Below are 21,697 nucleotides of genomic sequence, written 5' to 3'. Positions count from 1 at the left end.
AATTGTGGCACAATTTTGGTACAGAATGTTGTATCTTAGGTCATGCCCAGTTTCCTGCAAGGTCATGCTTCCTTCCATCTAACATTCGCCCTATTTTCAATCGAAATTGTAGAAACTCCAGTTACACCACTCTTTAGACATACTGTATTATAGGAATAGATACATAGTAAATCTGGGCTATTATTACGGTACTCACTGTCTGCAGTGGAGCTCTTGATCTAGATTATCTAGCAGTATGGCTTTTGGTAGGAGCAAACCTGAGTACCTGGGAAACAACACCAGTAAACATTAAGAGAACATACAAAGTCCATGCAGATATTACCCTAGTTTGGATTTAAACCGAAGACCCCAGTGATTGCAAGGCACCAGTATTAAGCACTGAGCCTCTGTGCTGCCTTGTAGAGCACTTACAGTGGGATGCGAAAGTTTGGGCAACCTTGTTAATCGTCATGATTTTCCTGTATAAATCGTTGGTTGTTACGATAAAAAATGTCAGTTAAATATATCATATAGGAGACACACACAGTGATATTTGCGAAGTGAAATTAAGTTTATTGGATTTACAGAAAGTGTGCTATAATTGTTTAAACAAAATTAGTCAAGTGCATACATTTGGGAACTGTTGTCATTTTATTGATTCCAAAACATTTAGAACTAGTACAGAAGAACACGTACAAAGTTCTGGAATGGCCATCTCAGTCCCCAGACCTGAATATAATTTAAAATCTGTGGTGTGACTTAAAGAGAGCTGCCCATGCTCGAAAGCCATCAAACCTGAATGAACTAAAGATGTTTTGTAAAGAGGAATGGTCCAAAATACCTTCAACCAGAATCCAGACTTTCATTGGAACCTACAGGAAGCGTTTAGAGGCTGTAATTTCTTCAAAATGAGGATCTACTAAATGTTGATTTAATTTCTTTTTTGTGGTGCCCAAATGTATGCACCTGTCTAATTTTGTTTAAACAATTATAGCACACTTTCTGTAAATCCAATAAACTTCATTTCACTTCTTAAATATCACTGTGTGTGTCTCCTATATGATATATTTAACTGACATTTTTTATCGTAACAACCAACGATTTATACAGGAAAATCATGAAGATTAACAAGGTTGCCAAAACTTTTGCATCCCACTGTAACTTTGTCCAGCAGTCCCATAGAGAATGAATAGAGCAATGGCAGGCATGATCAACCACCACTTGATTCATTTTTAGAATTTGGGGCTGACGTTCTCATGATCTGTGGACCCCCTGCATGGTCAAATACTTATCCATTATCCTGTGAATAGGTGTCACGGCTGAGGATGGGGAAAACCCTCAGCCATGCGATGCCAGAAGATGTTAATGGCTGCTCGGCCAGGACGACAGAATTAGGGAGCAGGTCACCTCCTAATACATCCCTAATCCGTCCCTAACTCCTAGCTGCATGGCCGACCTTGAAGGTAGGAGGGCCTATGCTCAGGAACCTCGGATCCCTACTCACCCTCCGACCGGTCCCTGAACTAGGAGTAGGGTAAGACGACCTGTTCCTTCTGGACACGGAGGAACAGGAGTCTCACTGGCCAAGCTGCAAGGAATGGGGGAACAAATACAACATACAGATATGACAGGCGAACTAAAGAAGTTCCAAACATACCTGTCACAGCCACGCTGACTGGAACCCATGCATGACTACTAATGTCCACAGAACACTAAGGGACACAGCACACATATCACACAGGTAACCAGGACATCCATAGTTGCAATAAACAGATAACAAAGGAAAATACCAACTGAACATCATGACATAAACTTATGACCACAAGGGTGGCCCCCACTGGCAGGTGGAATACACAGGAGGCTGCTCCAGCTAACCATGGCTGAAGTAACCCTCAGACACGTGCTAAACACTGAGGCTTTATAGGCCCGAGTAGCCACACCCAACAAACACACCCAGTGTTCACACACTTAAAGGGGAAAGTGCACACATAACAAAACCCTGTGCACACCAGACATACAAAAGACATACCTAACAGACAGGTTGCCAGGTGCAACCGCATGCACATTGCAGCAAGCTGCCTAGCACCAGCTCAGGCTGCTATACTGCGACTAAATAAAACAACTTGTTGCCCACGGCAACCACAAGTGAGGCAACACACTAGCGGCCCTCACCTGTGGTTGAACAACCAAACCAAACCGCAGGCAACAGCATGCGGTTCAGGAGTCACGACCAAAAACAACTAACAACTTCAAAAACAGGTTTTTCATTTTCTGTAACAGATAACTGTATCCATCATCATATGATAAATAACACACCCCATTGTCTTATAATGGGATCTGTTGGGTTCCACAGTGGTGTCCATCGTCCAATTTTTTTTTTTTTTCAAATTTGTTTTAATTGAAATTTCAACATAATACAAACATGCATTACATAGGTCAAAATATAAGTTGTAAGTTATCTTCCATCGCCATTTTACAGCATGGTAAGTAATCTTAATTGAGTACAGTGTGTTGGATAACTTATTTCAAAGGGTACAAGTTGTCTTTCTATAGGCGAGAAATGACAATGTTAGTTGTTTTAATTGAGAGATGTAAACCTAATGACAAATAATAGTAAATAAAAAAGAGATGAAAAAAAAACACTAGAAAATGAAAGATTCAGACATTATTGAACAGAACAGTTCAACAACTAGACATCGTGATGTATCTTGTAAAATGTAATAGCAGGTGGAAAGGGACATATAGGACAAATTTGACATCTTTGACCAGGGAAGCTCCCCTAGCCTCTCCATCTATTTAGACATTAGTGATGAGCGGCAGGGGCAATATTCAAATTTGCGATATTTCGCTAATATTTGGGTGAATATTTGTCATATATTCGAAAATTTGCAATTATTTTCTTGATTGCAAAAATCATTAATGTAATATGCATGTATTGCATGCGCAATACAGGCGTGGGTCACTGTTGCTACATTTTTCAAGCTGCTAGAAGTTTCCTGAGACTGGAGAAAATGGTTGGCACGGCAGAACATTACAATAGCTTTATATGCAGATAGAGTGCTCCAATATATTCGCAATTGCGCAAATCGGCAATTAATGATGCGCATATTTTTGCACAATACGTTCAACTTCACATTTTAGCAGGTCTGACTACATATTACTGATTGGTGCACTAAGTATTGACACACTACCTAACACCCTGCACTGGAGTGTGCAGCTACACTATATCTCCCACTAACTATCTTTATTATATATATATAAGCTAACTAACTAAATATCTAATGTAATTAAACAGTAAAGTACAGAGCACAGCAATGACACTGCTGTCTCTCTTGGAACTCCATAAAACAGCAGAAAATGGCTGCTGGGGAGGTATATATTAAGGGGTAGGCAACTTTCCTATTGGCTGCTAGGGATGTTGCTAAGCTCAGACAAAGACATTGCAGCCTTCTCATTGGCCCACAAACAAGAAGGGAGGTTACTGATGAAAAAAAAATCTAGAATATTCAAGAATACGACTATAGCACTATATTCTAAATATTCCCGAATTTTCGAAGTGGCGATATTTGCGATTAAAATTTGTGATTCGAATATTCACGCCCAACACTACTAGACATCTCCAGGTGAATACTGTTAGAAAGCAAGGTTGGAATGTATTTTTTGCCACACCTGCCATTTTTTGTTGAAGGTTTGAGATTTGCCTTTTTGGTACGCTAATACCTTCTCGAATATGTAGTTTTGTGACACCATAGAACTCAATTCGCCTACAGTGGGAATCGCAGGAGATTTCCATCTTCTGGCCAACAAAAGTTTGGCTGAGTGAAGAATGTGTCATAGCACTGTTCTGAGGTCTAATGAGACTTGATCAATTCTTACCAGGAGAAGGGCTAGTGCTGGAGATACGTTTGTAAAAACAGGGGCTATAATCCTGATCAGTGAAGACACCTTCTCCCAAAAGGAAGTTATATTAGGACATTTACAAAATATATGAAATAACCCATTTGGCTACAATTCCTCCAGCAGTACAGAGAGGAGGTTGGGTAGATACGTGATAGCTTTGGGGGAGTATAATACCATCTCATGAGTAATTTATGATATTGTTCCCAATGGGAAGCGCATGAGGTGGATGAGTGTGCCTATGCTATAGCCTCCGACCATTCTCTGAGAATGTGCACAAAAGATCTGTTTCCCACTGGGTGATATTTGAGTGTTTGACTAGTGAGGTATCTTGTGTCAACAGTGAGTAGATTGTTCTCCCTTTCGATGGTGGTCTGGCATCTATAGGCCTGGCCAGATTGTACATAATTGTGGGAATTCTCTTGCCCACCTGTAAGTGAGTGTTCAGTAGCGAGGAAATCCTCATATATTGAAACCTGTCCTTCTCCTGAAGGTTATATACAGACTGTAATTGGTCAAATAAAAAAATTGAGGAATTGGAAAACAGGTTGTCAAAGACCTTTATTCCTTTAGCCCCCCAGGTCTCTAACTGTACGTCCTGCATGTGATTCCATTTTACCTTTATGGGGATTTTAATGGTAGTTTGGGAGGAGGCATCTATTGGGTCTATGCTCCCCAGCCTCAAAGGCTCTAAGGAGGCTGCCACTGTGGGTGGAAGATCTGTATTGGAGGCCAGATGAGTCAGAGGAAATAATAGCATACAGTTTAGGTATGGCATTGCAGATAGGTCTGCTTCCAATCTCTGCCATATCTTATCAGTATTGGGAGTGGCCCAATGTGTTGCCTCTTTAATCAGAAGGCATGTTATAGAGAGAGGTTTGGTACCCCCATGCCTCCATGTGACATGCTTCTAACCATTTTGGAAAATGCTGTATGTGGTTTAGACTTATTCCAAATGAAATTACACATTTGATATTCAAGTCAATTAAACATATTGGGTAGAATTGAAATAGGGAGTGTGCAAAGGGCATATAATATCCACACCAGTATGAGCATTTTGTATAGTAATATTCTCCCCATCTAGCTAGGTTTGAATGTTGATAAACTATCCAGCTACTTTTCTATGGAGGACATAAGGGGAGGAAAGTTAGCTGAAGCTAGAGGAAGTTAGCAAAATTCCCAGATAGGGGATAGATTTATGTGACCATTGGTACTGGAATGCAGTTGCAAGTGTTTTTTTGGGTCACAATATGAGATGCATATGCCTATAATTTGAGATTTAGTTGTGTTTACTTTGTAGTATGATACACCATTGAAAAGATCCAGAGTCTGCTTTACCGCAGATAGGGATGATAGGGGGTTTTATATAATCAACATACAGTAACATCGTCTGTGAATGTGATTTATCTTGTGTTGTTGGGACTTGGTTGTAAGTCTCGTAATCTTAGTGTCAGATCTAATCTTTTCCGCTAGGGGTTACATGACTAATAAAAAAATTAAGAGGGACAGTGGACGCCTGTGACGGACTCCCTGGTACCCCGACTGAGCACCTCCATGGCTTACCAAATAGAGCTTATTCAAACCGCTATTACCATTACCCCAAGAATCAGGCAGCACTCATTTTGAGGTAAGCAGAATGACAAGAACCTTTATTAACACAAAGCATTTGAAATTTATAGAAAGAAACCCACCCCCTCCCGGTCTAGATAGAAACGGTATCACCCACTTTGTAGGATTTCGATTTGTCCCAATACACATTTCGAGTTAACAGGGCAAACATCATGGCACAAAGTCTAACAATGGGCTGATTAGTTTAATAGATAGGTGTGGATGGGGGATGGGAGGATAAACAAAGAGACATACACACAGTGCATTCCCCTATACCCACAATAAACCGCATTCCCCAGCATTAGCAATACACATCCTGGATTTATCACAACACCCTTGCCGGGTGCCATTGGTAATTTTAAATGGTGTGGATAGGATACCATTAACCAATACTGCCATGGATGGACAAGTGTATAGTGCTTTGATTGCTGATACAATAGGGCCTGAGAAACCAAATTGTTTAAGTGTCTCAAAAGTATGTCCAGTTGACCCTGTCAAACGCCTTCTCTGCATCTAAAGATAGGAGCAGAGAAGGCGTTTTGGTGGTCAATGCCTTGTTGATCGGGTTTATCAGGCTTCATTTCCCATCTGGTGCTTGTCTGCCCTTAGTTAAACCTACTTGGTCTGCCTTTATGATAGAAGGCAAGATGGGCAATAATCTATTGGCTATGACTTTTAAGTAAAGCTTCAAATCTGTGTTAAGTAGGGAAATGGGGCAAAAATTGGTCTGTCTGTCTGTCTGGAGTTTTCCCAGGTTCTGGGAGAGTGATTATAGTCACTCTAAGCATTTCCTCTGGAAAACTTCCTGTGTTAATGGCATGATTGAATACATCACATAAGTGCGGGGCCAAAAGCCCAGCGACTTGTCTGTAATACTCTCCCGTGCAGCCGTCGGGGCCAGGAGCCTTCCCTATCTGTAGGGTTTTTATGGTATTGATAACTTCTGCTTCAGTGATTGCATAGTTAAGAGAAACTACATAATATAACGTGGTCTCAAAAAGCATGAAATGCTGAACCCCATATCCAGTTGTGCATTTATAACCGGGGGAGCAAATCCTGCACATAGACATCTTACACCAGACAGCAAAATGTGTGGATGTAATTGACTATATATATAAAAAAAAAAAACTCTTCCCATTGCATGTGTGGTTTCACACTGGAGGCAATTGGTAGCTGTTTGCTGTGAGTCGGACCTTACACTTCTGTAATTCGCCCACTGGCGCCTGGTACTGCCCATATGGCACAGGTAGGTTAGCATTAGGTCCCGTGCCACTTGAGATACCTTGATGTGGTGCGCGTGCTCCTGTATGTCCTTCATATAAGGATATATTGGCTAAAGTTTCATTTCAACATCAGTGTGAGAGTTTAGTCAGATTTTGTTGATTGCATCCACCACAGTAGTGCACCAATTCGTCTAAATGTTTATTTGGGAGTTAAGAAAAGAAGCATAGTCTGGGGTTATTTTAGGGAGATTGAGAGACTGAAGAAAGTTTTGAATGTTGGCAAGCATGGTTTGCACTGGGTTGTCTTAGTGTCTTCTTATACGTTGTATAGATTATGGTAATAGGCCCGAAAGTTGTCTGCTATATCCTTGGGAGAAATAATTTTATGTCACTGGATGTGTGACTTAAGCTAGTGTATTCTGGCCTTGGAGCGGGCAACTCTGATCCTATTGGTCATACGTTTAATGGCCTTGTTGAAAGAGCTGTAATAAGACAGCTTCAACCTCCTCATTGTTTGACGACTGTGGATGCTAAATTGCTTCTCAGAGTTGTTTGAAAGAATGGGGGACTTGGTTAGTCTTGTGTTGTGCCTCTAAAGAAGAGCTCTTTTTGAGGAGACCATCTTCTGCAATACTTCTTTGTTTATTGAGATGTGCTGCTTGCTGTATATGTAGGCCTCTAAAGTATGTCTTGTGTGCATTCCACAATGCGAAGTGGTTTGAGGCTGTTTGAGCGTTTAGCAAGAAAACTCTGCTAAATTTGCGGAGATCTTGTCGCTGATCGCCCCTTCAGTTAGAGTAAAGGTGTTCAAGCGCCAAAGAAATGTGTTTGTTGGATGCGTAGGAGTGTTGATTTTGAGTATTACAGGTGCGTGGTCAGACCATGTTATATTGCCTGTGTTGCATGAAATCACATCTAACAACAGCAATTTTGTTGTGATAAACATATCAATCCTCGTGTATGTGCCATGATGGTTGGAGTAGAAAGTATAATCTCTTTCCTTTGTGTGTAGACATCTCCAAACGTCATGGTATTCCTCATTGTGAAGCCAGGTGGATAGACTTGGGGGCAGGTTCTTACCACTAGATGTGGAGTCCCATTCTGGATCATGAATAATGTTTAAGTCCCTGCATAATATGAGTTTGCCTTGTTGCTTGGATGCAATTTTCTTCTGCAGAGATCTAAAAAAGGAAATCTGTGAAGAGTTAGGAGCATAAATATTCACAATAGTTAGAATTGTATTATTAAATGAGCCCATCAGAGCCACAAACCTGCTCTCAGGGTCTTTCATCACATCTAGCTCCTGGAAAGTGACTGTATTGCGCACTGCGATACACACCCCTGCTTTTTTTGCTTTCAGCATTAGAACAGTAAATGGATGTGTAGTTCCTATGATAAAATTTTTATTTTATTTTTTTAAATGAGTTTCCTGCAGATACAAGTCATCAGCTCTAAGAGTCTTATCCTCTTTTCATGCCATTGATCTTTTATAGGGGCTGTTTAGCCCTTTCAACATTAGGGAGACTATTGTGATAGCCATGTTATAGTAAAGGAAGGTGAGCTGGGTGGGTATCACTTTGACTTTCTACGCTGATACATGTCACTTTCCAATGGTCGACAGAGTAGTTGTAATTCAACATATCAAGTAGAGATGAGCGAATCGAAGCTGACGAAGTCGAATTCGTTCCAAATTTCAGGAAAAATTTGATTCTAAAGGAATGCAAATTTCCTTGCGCTTCGTGGTAACGAAACACAATTTTTTCCTAACCTGGCGGCTACAATAGAGGCTAAAATGGTGGCTACATGTGTGAGGACATGGGGCAAGGGAAGGCGGGATCACCCATTATGCCATGCATACAGCCAATCAGCAGCCAGCTCAGTGATGTCACAGCCCTATAAATACGGCCGACGTTTATGCAGGCGCTAGGGAGAGTAAAAGAAAACATCATTGTGAAAAAAAAGTGGGTTTTATAAGTTCACGATAAGGATAGAGAGGAATCATTTCACATCATCTAAGTGCAGGGACAGACGTTTCAGGCGCAAGGGAGAGTGATTAGTGATGGACGAACATCGGCCAGGAAGGTTCGCGATCAAATGTTCGCGAACCGCAAGTTCGCGGCATGCCCCATTCACTTTAATAGCAGGAACCTGGAAAACCTTCAGGTCATATTTGCAGCCACCAAATAATTACTAGAAGTCCACAAATAATCCCACAACATGGACAGTGACATACCAGAGGGGGATCAATGACAAAAATTCCCACAAAAAATATGTATTTTAATCAGGGGCCATTTTTATGCATGTTAAAGGGAAATTCTCAAATATGTGTTATTTTAGGCCACGGGAGTATGGGCCCTAAAAATTAGGCATTAACCTGACATAAAAGAACAAATGATTATGTGGCTCCAGGTACATTATGCGGTCATTGGATAACAATTTTACTGCAGGCAAGTGGAGTACAGGCCCCAAACATTAGGCATTCACCGTACAGAAAAAGTTATTATGTGGCTGGAGGTACATTAGGCGGTCACCGTATAACAATTTTACTGTTGGCCAGTTAGATTACAGGCCCCAAAAATTATGCATTCACCATACATAAAAGATCAAGTGATTATGTGGCTGGGGGTATATAAGACGGTCAGTGGATAACAATTTTACTGCAGGCCAGTGGAATACAGGCCCCAAACATTAGGCATTCACCGTACAGAAAAGATCAAGTGATTATGTGTCACGGATGATGTTGCAGATAGCTGGAAGTTATGGATAAACATCCGACTGGCTTTATCCCAAGCTAAGGAGCATAAAGGTGACCCCTGTAAAACCCTAAGAGCTCACCCTGACTGCTAAGCACATACAAGGGTCTCAGAGGTAGATGATTGCATGCCCTCGTACCTAGACTGTGTGACACCTGAAAACCTTATAATAGTGAGGGGACACGACCACCGGCTCCCTGCACTTAATACGGAGGGAGTCAGGGTCACCTAGAATCAAGCCAGCAAGGAAACACAATACATGAAAGGACTTATCTGAACAAGCAGTAACAGAAGTCTCCAGCAGTGATCACTTCAATCCAGGAAATAGTAAAGACCGCAAAGTGAGGCAGTATGGGAGGGAATATAAAGGTAGGCAATTAGTGTAAATAGGTGACAGCTGGGAGAAGGAAAGGAGATGACAAAGTGAAACCAAAACAAAGAACATCATGCAAGAGGTACAGAAGAACGTCTGCCAGACCTTCTCAGAGAGCTGGCATTGACATTATGTGGCTGGAGGTATATTAGACGGTCATTGGATGACGATTTTACTGTAGTCCAGTACAAATACATATATTTAAAAGAACTAAAAATATTAAATTGGATTAAAAACATGGCTAACGAAATCCCCCCTCTTGGATAAACCCCAAATGTTCATAGGTGAAAATCGATAACACATGGTCGTCACAGGTGTTGAATTCCTCCGAGGCCCCAACAATTTGGCATTCACCGTACAGAAAAGATCAAGTGATTATGTGGCTGGAGGTATATTAGACGGTCATTGGATAACAATTTTACTGCAGGCCAATGGAGTATAGGCCCCCAATCATTAGGCATTTACCGGACAGAAAAGACCTTTTAGGCCGCTGTATTTACATATAGTGAAAAGTGAATTTTTATTGTGAATCTCGGCACTTTGAGAATTTGTGAATATTTAGAGTATAGTGCTATATATTCGTAATGATGAATATTCGTGTTTTTTTTTACACAGTACACATGAGGTGATCATCCCTCCCTTCTTCTAGCTTGTGGGCCAATGAGAAGGCTTTAGCTTTTATTGGTATGCTAGTAAAAACGTATTGCTAACTTAACTAAATGTTAAAATTCCAGTGCATCGCAGTCCTCACTCATCTATTTCATTTGCTATAGTGTTATACAGCACCCCTTACTAAATGTAGGGTACAGGTCACTACTAAACTCTACTGATGCGGCTGGCTGCGCGCTGCCAGCATGCTGTATATTCAGTGTTGCGATTCCCCTTATGCTGTTTGGGGCTGCAAACTGCACTTTATTAAAACTGAAGCCTCACGCTGCCCCCGACATGTTTCGCCGTTACCGGCGTCTTCAGGGGTTAGGGCAGAGTGTGAGTGTGTCTCCTTCCGGATGGCTTATAAGACCTTCGTTTGTGATGTCATCAGTGTGTGTTCCGCCTGTGGGCGTGGTTGGGACCTCTGGTTGGGCTCTGATTGGTGTCGTGCCGGACCTACTTGCTCCCACCGGCTCCGTCTATCTGCATTTGACCCGTGGTTTTCATGTCGTCATAGGATTGCGCCGCGCCTGTGTTGTGGACTTAGGTTTTTTTCCGGACTCACCCTGCTGCCCATGTCTATAGGCTTTGTTCGCGGCGTATGGCATTCGTCATGCTGCGCTTCTGATAGCGCATGCTCTGGAACTTAGAATATTTTTTGAAGCCGATTTAACTGCGCATGTCCGTCAACTTAGTTCCTCTGCTCTCCGATTTCCCATACTGCGCTTTCCACGGCGCACGCTCTGGGATTTAGTCACTGGCATTATCGATCCTGGTTCGCACATCTATCCAGACTTCTCCCCTTTTGTAAGTTTTCTGTGTCCAAAGACGCATATCATTATGACTCCTGTGACCTTATACATTGGCTCTACATTTGCACATGTCCTCATAATTTGCTGTTTGCCTTCTGTATTTTGCCTATTTAATTCTGCGCTCATCACTGCGCTTATCCAGGCACTCAGTCTCCTTGATGTGCATCTTACTGTCTAGATGGACCTACAGCGTGAAGGCATCAGTCTGAAGGCTAATCCAGGTTTCAGGCTACTTCTATATTCCTTACAATATATAATTGCTTATAATAGATTCCCTTTGTTCCAGCATCCCATGTCTGGGCTGGGTATCCCTACTCCTTGTCTCTAATATCATTACCTGATTTTAGTGTTTTCTATACTGCTAACCGTGTCTGGCTAGGCTAGTGTCTTCATCCATATTAATGCTGCTCATGTGTCTCGAGATTCGCCTTCTTAATTCCTGAGTAGTCAAAAACATTCACAAATCCAACAAATGGAAAAAACTATGAAGTAAGAGACTACATCAACTGCAAGACAAAAGGAGTCGTCTATGTCATCAAATGTGAATGTCCCAAGCTATATGTTGGGAAGACTACTCAGGAATTAAGAAGGCGAATCTCGAGACACCTGAGCAGCATTAATACGGGTGAAGACACTAGCCTAGCCAGACAAATGAGAGAGAGACACAGAGGTAAAAGTACAGACTTCAAATTTTGGGGACTGATGAGAGTGAAATCAGGTCCACGAAAAGGAGATATAGATAAAAAACTCCAACAGAAGGAGACCAAGTGGATTTACCTGTTTGACAGTCTGGCTCCTAAGGGCCTCAACAAAGGTTTCACATATGCGTCCTTCCTGTAGATAGGAACCAACCTAGAATCAATTGAAAATAAACAAATTAAAATACCAATAATATGTAGAATAACAAAGAAAAATTGTAAATGAAAATGGAGCAACCTACCGGATGGAAGACCTAGGAATAAAGTAATAATAATAAGATAAATAATGGGGACCTCAGGTGAGGGAAAAAGCCTAGAGGAATTGCTAGCCTAAACATGGATTGTAATATAGGCTAAACAGCAATTGGCTTACTAACACCATAAATCCATCCTGTAAGTTAGGAGGTGAGTATGATGAACCCAACGTAATATAATAGTGACCGTGACCGGTAATTATACAAGCAAAGGAATCCACCATCATCTGGCATATATAAGAATTAAGATATAGATCATATAACAACTAGGACAAGAGTCTAGTGGATGACGGTACAATCAAAACAGGGATATATATCCTGATAGACCCGACCCACCGCTCCGGATATCTCCATCTAAAACCAATACCAATGACAGTAAAATCTAGATATTGAATAGCATTGGGAGCGGTTAGCAGTATAGAAAACAGTAAAATCAGGTAATGATATTAGAGACAAGGAGTAGGGATACCCAGCCCAGACATGGGATGCTGGAACAAAGGGAATCTATCACAAGCAATTATATATTGCAAGGAATATAGAAGTAGCATGAAATCTGGATTAGCCTTCAGACTGATGCCTTCACCCTGTAGGTCCATCTAGACAGTAAGATGCACATCAAGGAGACTGAGTGCCTGGATAAGCGCAGTGATGAGCGCAGAATTAAATAGCAAATTATGAGGACATGTGCAAATGTAGAGCCAATGTATAAGGTCACAGGAGTCATAATGATATGCGTCTTTGGACACAGAAAACTTACAAAAGTGGAGAAGTCTGGATAGATGTGCGAACCAGGATCGATAATGCCAGTGACTAAGTCCCAGAGCGTGCGCCGTGGAAAGCGCAGTATGGGAAATCGGAGAGCAGAGGAACTAAGTTGACGGACATGCGCAGTTAAATCGGCTTCAAAAATTATTCTAAGTTCCAGAGCATGCGCTATCAGAAGCGCAGCATGACGAATCCCATACGCCGCGAACAAAGCCTATAGACATGGGCAGCAGGGTGAGTCCGGAAAAAAACCTAAGTCCACAACACAGGCGCGGCGCAATCCTATGACGACATGAAAACCACGGGTCAAATGCAGATAGGCGGAGCCGGTGGGAGCAAGTAGGTCCGGCACGACACCAATCAGAGCCCAACCAGAGGTCCCAACCACGCCCACAGGCGGAACACACACTGATGACATCACAAACGAAGGTCTTATAAGCCATCCGGGAGGAGACACACTCACACTCTGCCCTAACCCCTGAAGACGCCGGTAACGGCGAAACATGTCGGAGGGCAGCGTGAGTCTTCAGTTTTAATAAAGTGCAGTTTGCAGCCCCAAACAGCATAAGGGGAATCGCAACACTGAATATACAGCATGCTGGCAGCGCGCAGCCAGCCTCATCAGTAGAGTTTAGTAGTGACCTGTACCCTACATTTAGTAAGGGGTGCTGTATAACACTATAGCAAATGAAATAGATGAGTGAGGACTGCGATGCACTGGAATTTTAACATTTAGTTAAGTTAGTAATACGTTTTTACTAACATACCAATAAAAGCTAAATATTAGGTATATTTGAGTAGGTGCTGGATTAACAGGTGTAAATTAGTCCTTTGGACATCAGTAATTATTATTTTTGTGGAAAAACACCGCATCCAGCACTAAGGGAAAGCCCAGTTTTGCCAATGAGAAGGCTTTGTCACAGCTTAGCAACATCCCTAGCAACCAATAGAAAAGTTGCCTGCCCCTTACTATACAAGTTGCACGTATTGCGAAAAAATATGCGCATAATTAATTGCCGAAAAATTTGCAAGCGGAAATATATTGGAGCACTCTATCTGCATATAAAGCTATTCTAATGTTCTGCCGTGTCAACCATTTTCTCCAGTCTCAGGAAACTTATACCAGCTTGAAAAAAGTATTTCACACGCATTGCGCGAATAATACATTGTCGATTTTCGCAATCAAGAATATAATCTTGAATTCTCGAATTCGCAAATATATGATGAAAAAATATTTGCTAAATATAGCGAATTTGAATATTGCCCCTGCAGCTCATCACTATTTACATAAGGCAAGGACCATTCTTTGTTCTGGTTGGTGGCGGATATGTTTGGGCTGGCATGAGGAAATTCAATTAAACGTGGTTGTCACAGGTGTGTAATTCCTCCTAGATCCATGCCTCATTAATTTTTAGAAATGTGAGGTAAGCCACACTGTCGTGAGTTAAGCAAGTGCACTTATTGGTCACGATCCCCCCTGCAGCGCTGAACGTCCCTTCAGACAGAACACTCGACGAGGGGCAAGCCAAGAGTTCCATGGCAAGATTTCTTGTTTAAATTTTATATACCTTATATCCTTATATGTTTTCAAATTTTCTATAAATTGTTATTTTATCTGGTAATCTGGATGTGAATGCTCGGTCCATACTAGCTGTTTTGATATGATTTTCGTTGTTGATGTGGTGGATCAATAGGACCTAGCAGCACCTTCCTTGTTATTGTGGGGTGAGCCAGCATATCCATTTTTTTATTCATGGAAAATTGGGCCAGCTCTGGCCACAGCTCAAGCCTGCACACCCATTAGTCCAGGGGTTCTTCGCTTCTCAGAGCGTAAACATCGGCCGTTAACCCAATGTAGTCGGACACCCGTCGGTCTAGGCGTTCCCTGAGGCTGGATCCGAAAGGCGGCTCTCGAAGGGTTGGCTTCAAGAATGATCTCATATCCGAAGTGACCAACACATCTTCAAACCGCCCTCTTCTTGCAGGCGCGGTAGGATTGGTACCCGCACCTGTTTCTCTGTGGGTGGAAATTTCTCTGCCAGCGCCTGCAACAGCAGAATGCAGCATCTGTTGCAGCAAGGCCTGGAAATGCTGTATTATGACAGCCCTCTGTGATGCTGGTAACATGTCCACCATTTTGTGTTTGTACCAGGGGTTTTAGTACGTTGCCACTCAGTACTAGTCCTTGTCCTTGGTTTTTGCAGCTTAGTTTGCTGTTTATTAAAATTCCTAGATCCTTTTCCATGTCAGTGTTACCGAGTGTTTTACCATTTAACAAGTACGGGTGACTTGCATTATTCCTTCCCATGTGCATAACTTTACATTTGTCAGTGTTAAACCTCATCTGCCACTTATCTGCCCAAGCCTCCAATCTATCCAGATCCATATGTAGTAGTATACTGTCCTCTTCAGTGTTAATTACTTTACACAGTTTAGTGTCATCTGCGAAAATTGATATTTTACTATGCAAGCCTTCTACAAGATCATTGATAAATATATTGAAGAGAATAGGGCCCAATACTGACCCCTGAGGTACTCCACTAGTGACAGTGACCCAATCTGAGTGTGTACCATTAATAACCACCCTCTGTTTTCTATCATTGAGCCAGTTACTTACCCACTTACAGACGTTTTCTCCCAGTCCGAGCATTCTCATTTTATATACTAACCTTTTATGTGGTACAGTGTCAAATGCTTTGGAGAAGTCCAGATACACGACATCCATTGATTCGCCGCTGTAAAGTCTAGAACTTACCTCCTGATTAAATCCTCATCCTCTACCAGCTCCTCATCTGGTCAGCGTGACACCTTCACCACCAACTTCAGCACAGCCAGGGGTAAATGACAACAGGCAGTTTTAAAACTTATCTGTTTGAGGGACAAACCCCACACCGGGCCTTGAACAACAGACCGATGAGTGCCAGTCAGCCTCAAGCCCGGCCTGGTGGTGTGCGATAATGGGCAAAATCTCGTAGCAGCTCTGGGACTAGCCATTTTGACGCACATCCCTTGCCTGGCGCATGTGCTGAATTTGGTGGTGCAGAGATTCCTTAAAAATTTCCCCGATATGTCAGAGCTGCTGCATAAAGTGCGGGCCATCTGTGCTCGCCTGTCAGCGCTGCAGCGTAACTTCGGCCTTCCCGCTTATCGCCTCATATGCGACGTGCCCACAAGGTGGAACTCCACCTTGCACATGCTGGCCAGACTGTGCGAGCAACAGCAGGTGATAGTGGAGTTTCAGCTGCAGCACGCACGGGTGAGTCATTTGGCAGAACAGCACCACTTCACCACCAATGACTGGGCATCCATGCGAGACCTGTGTTCCTTGTTGCGCTGTTTTGAGTACTTCACCAACATGGCCAGTGCCAATAACGCCGTTCTCAACGTTACTATCCCACTTCTATGCCTCCTTGAAAAAACGCTCCTGGCGATGATGGAAGAGGATGTGGCACAGGAGGAGGAGGAGGAGGAGGAGGAGGAAGAGGGATCATTTTGTAGGGTTTCCGGCCAGTCATTCCCAAGTGGCTCAGAGGGTGGGTTCCTGCACCCACAAACCCAAGGTACACAATTGTCCAGCCAGGGCACAGTTCTGGAGGATGAGGAGGTGGAGGATATGGAGGAGGCGGAATCATGTTCACAGCAGGGTGGCACCCAGACCAGCTCAGGGCCATCACTGGTGCGTGGATGGGGGAATACAGAGGACACAGACGATACACCTCCCACAGAGGACAGCTTTTCGTTGCCTCTGGGCGGCCTGGCACACATGACCGATTACATGCTGCAGTGTCTCCGCAACGACCGCCGACTTGCCCACATTCTAACTTGGGCTGATTACTGGGTGGCCACACTGCTGGATCCCCATTATAAGGACAACGTACTGTCCTTAATTCCGTCACTGGAGCATGATCGTAAGATGTGCGAGTACAAGCGCACGCTTGTAGATGCGCTGCTGGTGGCATTCCCACCGGACAGCGGAGGCACAGTGGAAGCACAAGGCGAAGGCAGAGAACGAGGAAGAGGTCGCCAAAGCTGCTGGGGCACCGCCAGCACCTCAGAAGGCAGGGTTAGCATGGCCGAAATGTGGAAAAGCTTTGTCAGCACGACACAACAACCAGCACCACCAGCTGATATGGAACGTCTTAGCAGGAGGCAGCATTTCACCAACATGGTGGAGCAGTATGTGTGCACACGCCTACACATACTGAATGACAGATCTGCCCCCTTCAACTTCTGGGTCTCCAAATTGGGCACATGGCCTGAGCTTGCCCTTTACGCCTTGGAGGTGCTGGCCTGCCCTGCAGCCAGTGTATTATCTGAACGTGTGTTTAGCACGGCAGGGGGCGTCATCACAGACAAGCGCAACCGCCTGTCCACAACCAATGTGGACAAGCTCACGTCCTCCTCCACTGCCGCTTCCACCTGCTCTGCTACATCCACCGCCTCCTCAAACTCCTACTCCATATGGAACTCCACCTCATAAATCAATTTTTGGGTGTATAGTACCACTGCTATACCTAGTAGGCCGGTTAAAAAATAAAAGAAAATTGTCATTAACATTTTCTGGTGAAATTCACCAAATCTTTGGGTGTATAGTACCACTGCTATACCTAGTATGCCGGTAAAAAAATAAAATAAATTGTCATTAACATTTTCTGTTGAAATTAGCCAGTTTTTGGGTGTATAGTACCAATACTCTACCTAGTAGGCCGGTTAAAAAAAAAAAAAAATTGTCATTAACATTTTCTGGTGAAATTAACCAATTTTTGGGTGTATAGTACCACTGCTATACCTAGTAGGCCGGTTAAAAAAATAAAATAATTGTCATTAACATTTTCGGGTGAAGTTCACCAAATCTTTGGGTGTATAGTACCACAGCTATACCTAGTATGCCAGTTAAATAAATAAATAAATTGTCATTAACATTTTCTGCGGAAATTCTAAATTTTTGGGGTGCATAGTACCACTGCTATACCTAGGAGGCCGGTTAAAAAAAAAAAAAAATTTGTCATTAACATTTTCGGGTGAAATTAACCAATTTTTTGGTGTAAAGTACCACTTTGCTATAACTAGTAGGCCGGTTAATAAAAAAAAAAAATATTGTCAGTTACATTTTCTGGTGAAATTCTGCAATTTTTTGGTGTGAAGTACCATTGCCATACCTAGTAGACTGGTAAAAAAATAAATAAAAAAGTTGGCAGTTACATTTTATGGTCAAATTCACAATTTTTTGGGTGTAATATCCTCTACCTAGTTGACAGCTTAATAAATTTCAATAATTTTTATTTTACATTTTTGGGTGACAATAAACAATTGTTTTCTGTCATAGACCCCTGCTCTACCAAGTAGACAGGTTAAATTAATTTCTATAATTTTTCTGTTACATTCTTGGGTTGACATTATACAATTTTAGACATGAATAAACCCCTGCTCTGCATAGGTCACAGGGAATAAAATTTCTGAAATGCTTCTTTAATTGACGCGCCACCTCCTTTGATTCAATGCTTAAACTTAAACAAGTTGTACCACATTTAAGCTTCAATACTTTGTCCCACATTTCCGCTATACTCTTTTTGCCAACATTTGAGCCTCAATAGCTTTTCCCACAATTCCGCTTGACTCTTTTGGCCCGCATTTGGGCTTCTGTAATTTGTCCCACATTTCTCCTCAATAGCTTTTCCCACATTTCTTCTCGATCCCCAATTTTTTTAAATACATTTATCTCCCTTAAATTTGATCTCTTTTTCTCACGCTCCCTCTCCAGCCTGGAACCCTGATTCCCCGCCACCCGAAATCACCATTGTAGGTGCATAAAAGAACATCGAAAGTTGATAGAGCAGATATCAAATTGGATCGTAAACATCACGGGGACGTGCGACATGGTGGGGCAGTATGCACACGCCTACACGAACTAACTGACAGGGGTCAGCCCCTGCAACTTCTGTTTTTCCAAATTGGGCACATGGCCTGAGCTTTCCCTTTACGCCTTGGAGGTGCTGGCCTGCCCTGCAGCCGGTGTATTTTCTGAACGTGTGTTTAGCACGACTGGAGGGTTATATTTCCCAATGTTTTGGGGTGTACCCTAATTTAAAAAAATTAAAAACATTTTTAAACCAAAAAGCAGTGTAGGCTACCTCCTCCACCGCCACTTCCACCTACATCGGCACATCAACCTCCTACTCCATATGGACCTGGTCCTCCTAGATCAAGATTCTTTTTTTTTTTAACGTATTTTATGTTATTTTAAGTCATTTCCCTATCCACATTTATTTGCAGAGCACTTGCCATGCTCTTAACCACATTTTGACGACATTTGCAGCACTCTAGCCCTTTCCATGACATTTTTACAGCCATTTTAGTGCTCAAAGGTTCAGGTCCCCATTGACTTCAATGGGGCTCGGATTCGGGGTCAAGTTCGGATCCCGAACTCGAAGTTCGTCCGGACCCATCGAACCCGAACATCCAGGTGTCCGCTCAACTCTAGTGGTGATAACTTTAAAATGCTTTTAATTATCCAGGCCATTCTGAGATTGTTTTCTTGGCATATATTGTACTTTATGACAGTGGTAAAATTAAGTAAAAAAAATAAAAATAATAAAAAAATTCCAAATTTACCAAAAATGTTGAATAATTAGCAAATTTCCAAATTTCTAATATATCTACATTTATAATAGATAGTAATACCTTCAAAAATAGTTACCGTATTTATCGGCGTATAACACGCACGGGCGTATAACACGCACCTTCATTTTAGAGGGAAATTTCAGGAAAAATAAATAAATTTCAAATAAAGCCTCTGATCTGCCCCCTCTGGTAACGCAAACCCCCCCCCCCTCCCTCCCCAGTATTAATCATTGGTGGCAGTGGCCACAGGGTCCCCCTCCTCCCCCCCATCATTGGTGGCAGTGTCAGTTCCTATCGGAGCCCCAGCAGTGTAATGCTGGGGCTCCGATCGCTTACCATGGCAGCCAGGAGTCACGCTACTGAAGCCCTGGCTGCCATGGTATGTTAGTGAGCAGAGAGCAGCGCATTATACTCACGTGCGCTGTGGCCGCCGGTCGCTCCTTCTCATAGGTCTGTGCGGCGCATTGCTAATGCTGTAAGCATTAGCAATCCGCCGCACAGACAGAAGAAGGAGCGACCGGCGGCCACAGCGCACGTGAGTATAATGCGCTGCTCTCTGCTCACTAACATACCATGGCAGCCAGGGCTTCAGTAGCGTGACTCCTGGCTGCCATGGTAAGCGATCGGAGCCCCAGCATTACACTGCTGGGACTCCGATCGGAACTGTGGGATATGGCCGGCACATTCATTGGTGCGCAGTGGCCACAGTCCCTCCCCTCCTCCTCCTACTCTGTCCTCGTTGGTCTTCAGCGGCAGCCGCTCACAGTGGGGAGGGAGGGACTCCCTCCTCCTCCCTCCGCTGTGCCGGCCGGCTCAGTCCTGCCTCTCTGGCCTCCGGAGGACACGTTTCAGCCCTAATCGGCGTATAACACGCATACATCATTTGCCCCCTATTTTCAGGGGGAAAAAGTGCGTGTTATACGCCGATAAATACGGTATTACTTTACATTCCCCATATGTCTACTTCATGTTTGGATAATTTTGTGAATGCCATTTTATTTTTTGGGGATGTTACAAGGCTTATAAGTTTAGAAGCAAATCTCAACATTGTGAGGCTTCCATAAAAGAAACCAATGAATGACCCCATTTTACAAACTACACCCCTAAAGGTATTCAGCACGGATTTTACTAACTTTGTTAACCCTTTAGGTGTTCCACAAGAATTAATGGACAATAGAGATAACCTTTCAAATTTTTTTGGGCAGATTTTCCATTTAAATAAATTTTTTCCAGTTACAAAGCAAAGGTTAACAGCCAAACAAAACTCAATATTCATTGCCCATATGTAGTTGTAAACTGCTGTACGGGCACACGGCTGTTTTTTTTACACCATGTCCGATTTGAAGCCTCCCTGATGCACCCCTAGAGTAGAAACTCCAAAAAAGTAACCCCATTTTGAAAACTACGGGATAAGGTGACAGTTTTGTTGGTACTATTTTAGGGTACATATGATTTTTGGTTGCTCTATATTACACTTTCATCTGACAGGTTAGATCATGAGCTATTTTAATAGAGCAGGTTGTCACGGATGCGACAATACCAAATATGCCAACTTTTGGGGGTTGTTTGTTTCAGTATTATATAATAAAGCATTTTAAAAAAAATATGATTTTTTAGTATCTCCACATTCTGAAAGCTGTAGTTTTATTTATTTTTTGGGCGAATGTCTTGTGTAGGGGCTCATTTTTTTCGGGATGAGATGACGGTTTGATTGCTACTATTTTGTGGTGCGTATGACTTTTTGATCGCTTGCTATTACACTTTTTGTGATGTAAGGCAACAAAATAAGGCTTTTTTAACACTGTTTATATTTAATTGTTTTTACACTATTCACCTGAGGGGGTTTGATCATGTGATATTTTTATAGAACAGGTTATTATGGACGCGGTGATCACTATTATGTCTAATTCTTTTTATTTATTTAAGTTTTACACAATGATTACATTTTTGAAACCCAAAAAATCATGTTTTAGTGTCTACATAGTCTGAGAGCCATAGTTTTTTCAGCTTTTGGGCGATTATCTTAGGTAGGGTATGATTTTTGTGGGATGAGATGACGGTTT

This window comes from Bufo gargarizans, chromosome 4 (assembly GCF_014858855.1).
Source record: "Bufo gargarizans isolate SCDJY-AF-19 chromosome 4, ASM1485885v1, whole genome shotgun sequence".
In the NCBI taxonomy this organism is placed as follows: domain Eukaryota; kingdom Metazoa; phylum Chordata; class Amphibia; order Anura; family Bufonidae; genus Bufo; species Bufo gargarizans.
Note: the sequence above shows the minus strand (reverse complement) of the source record.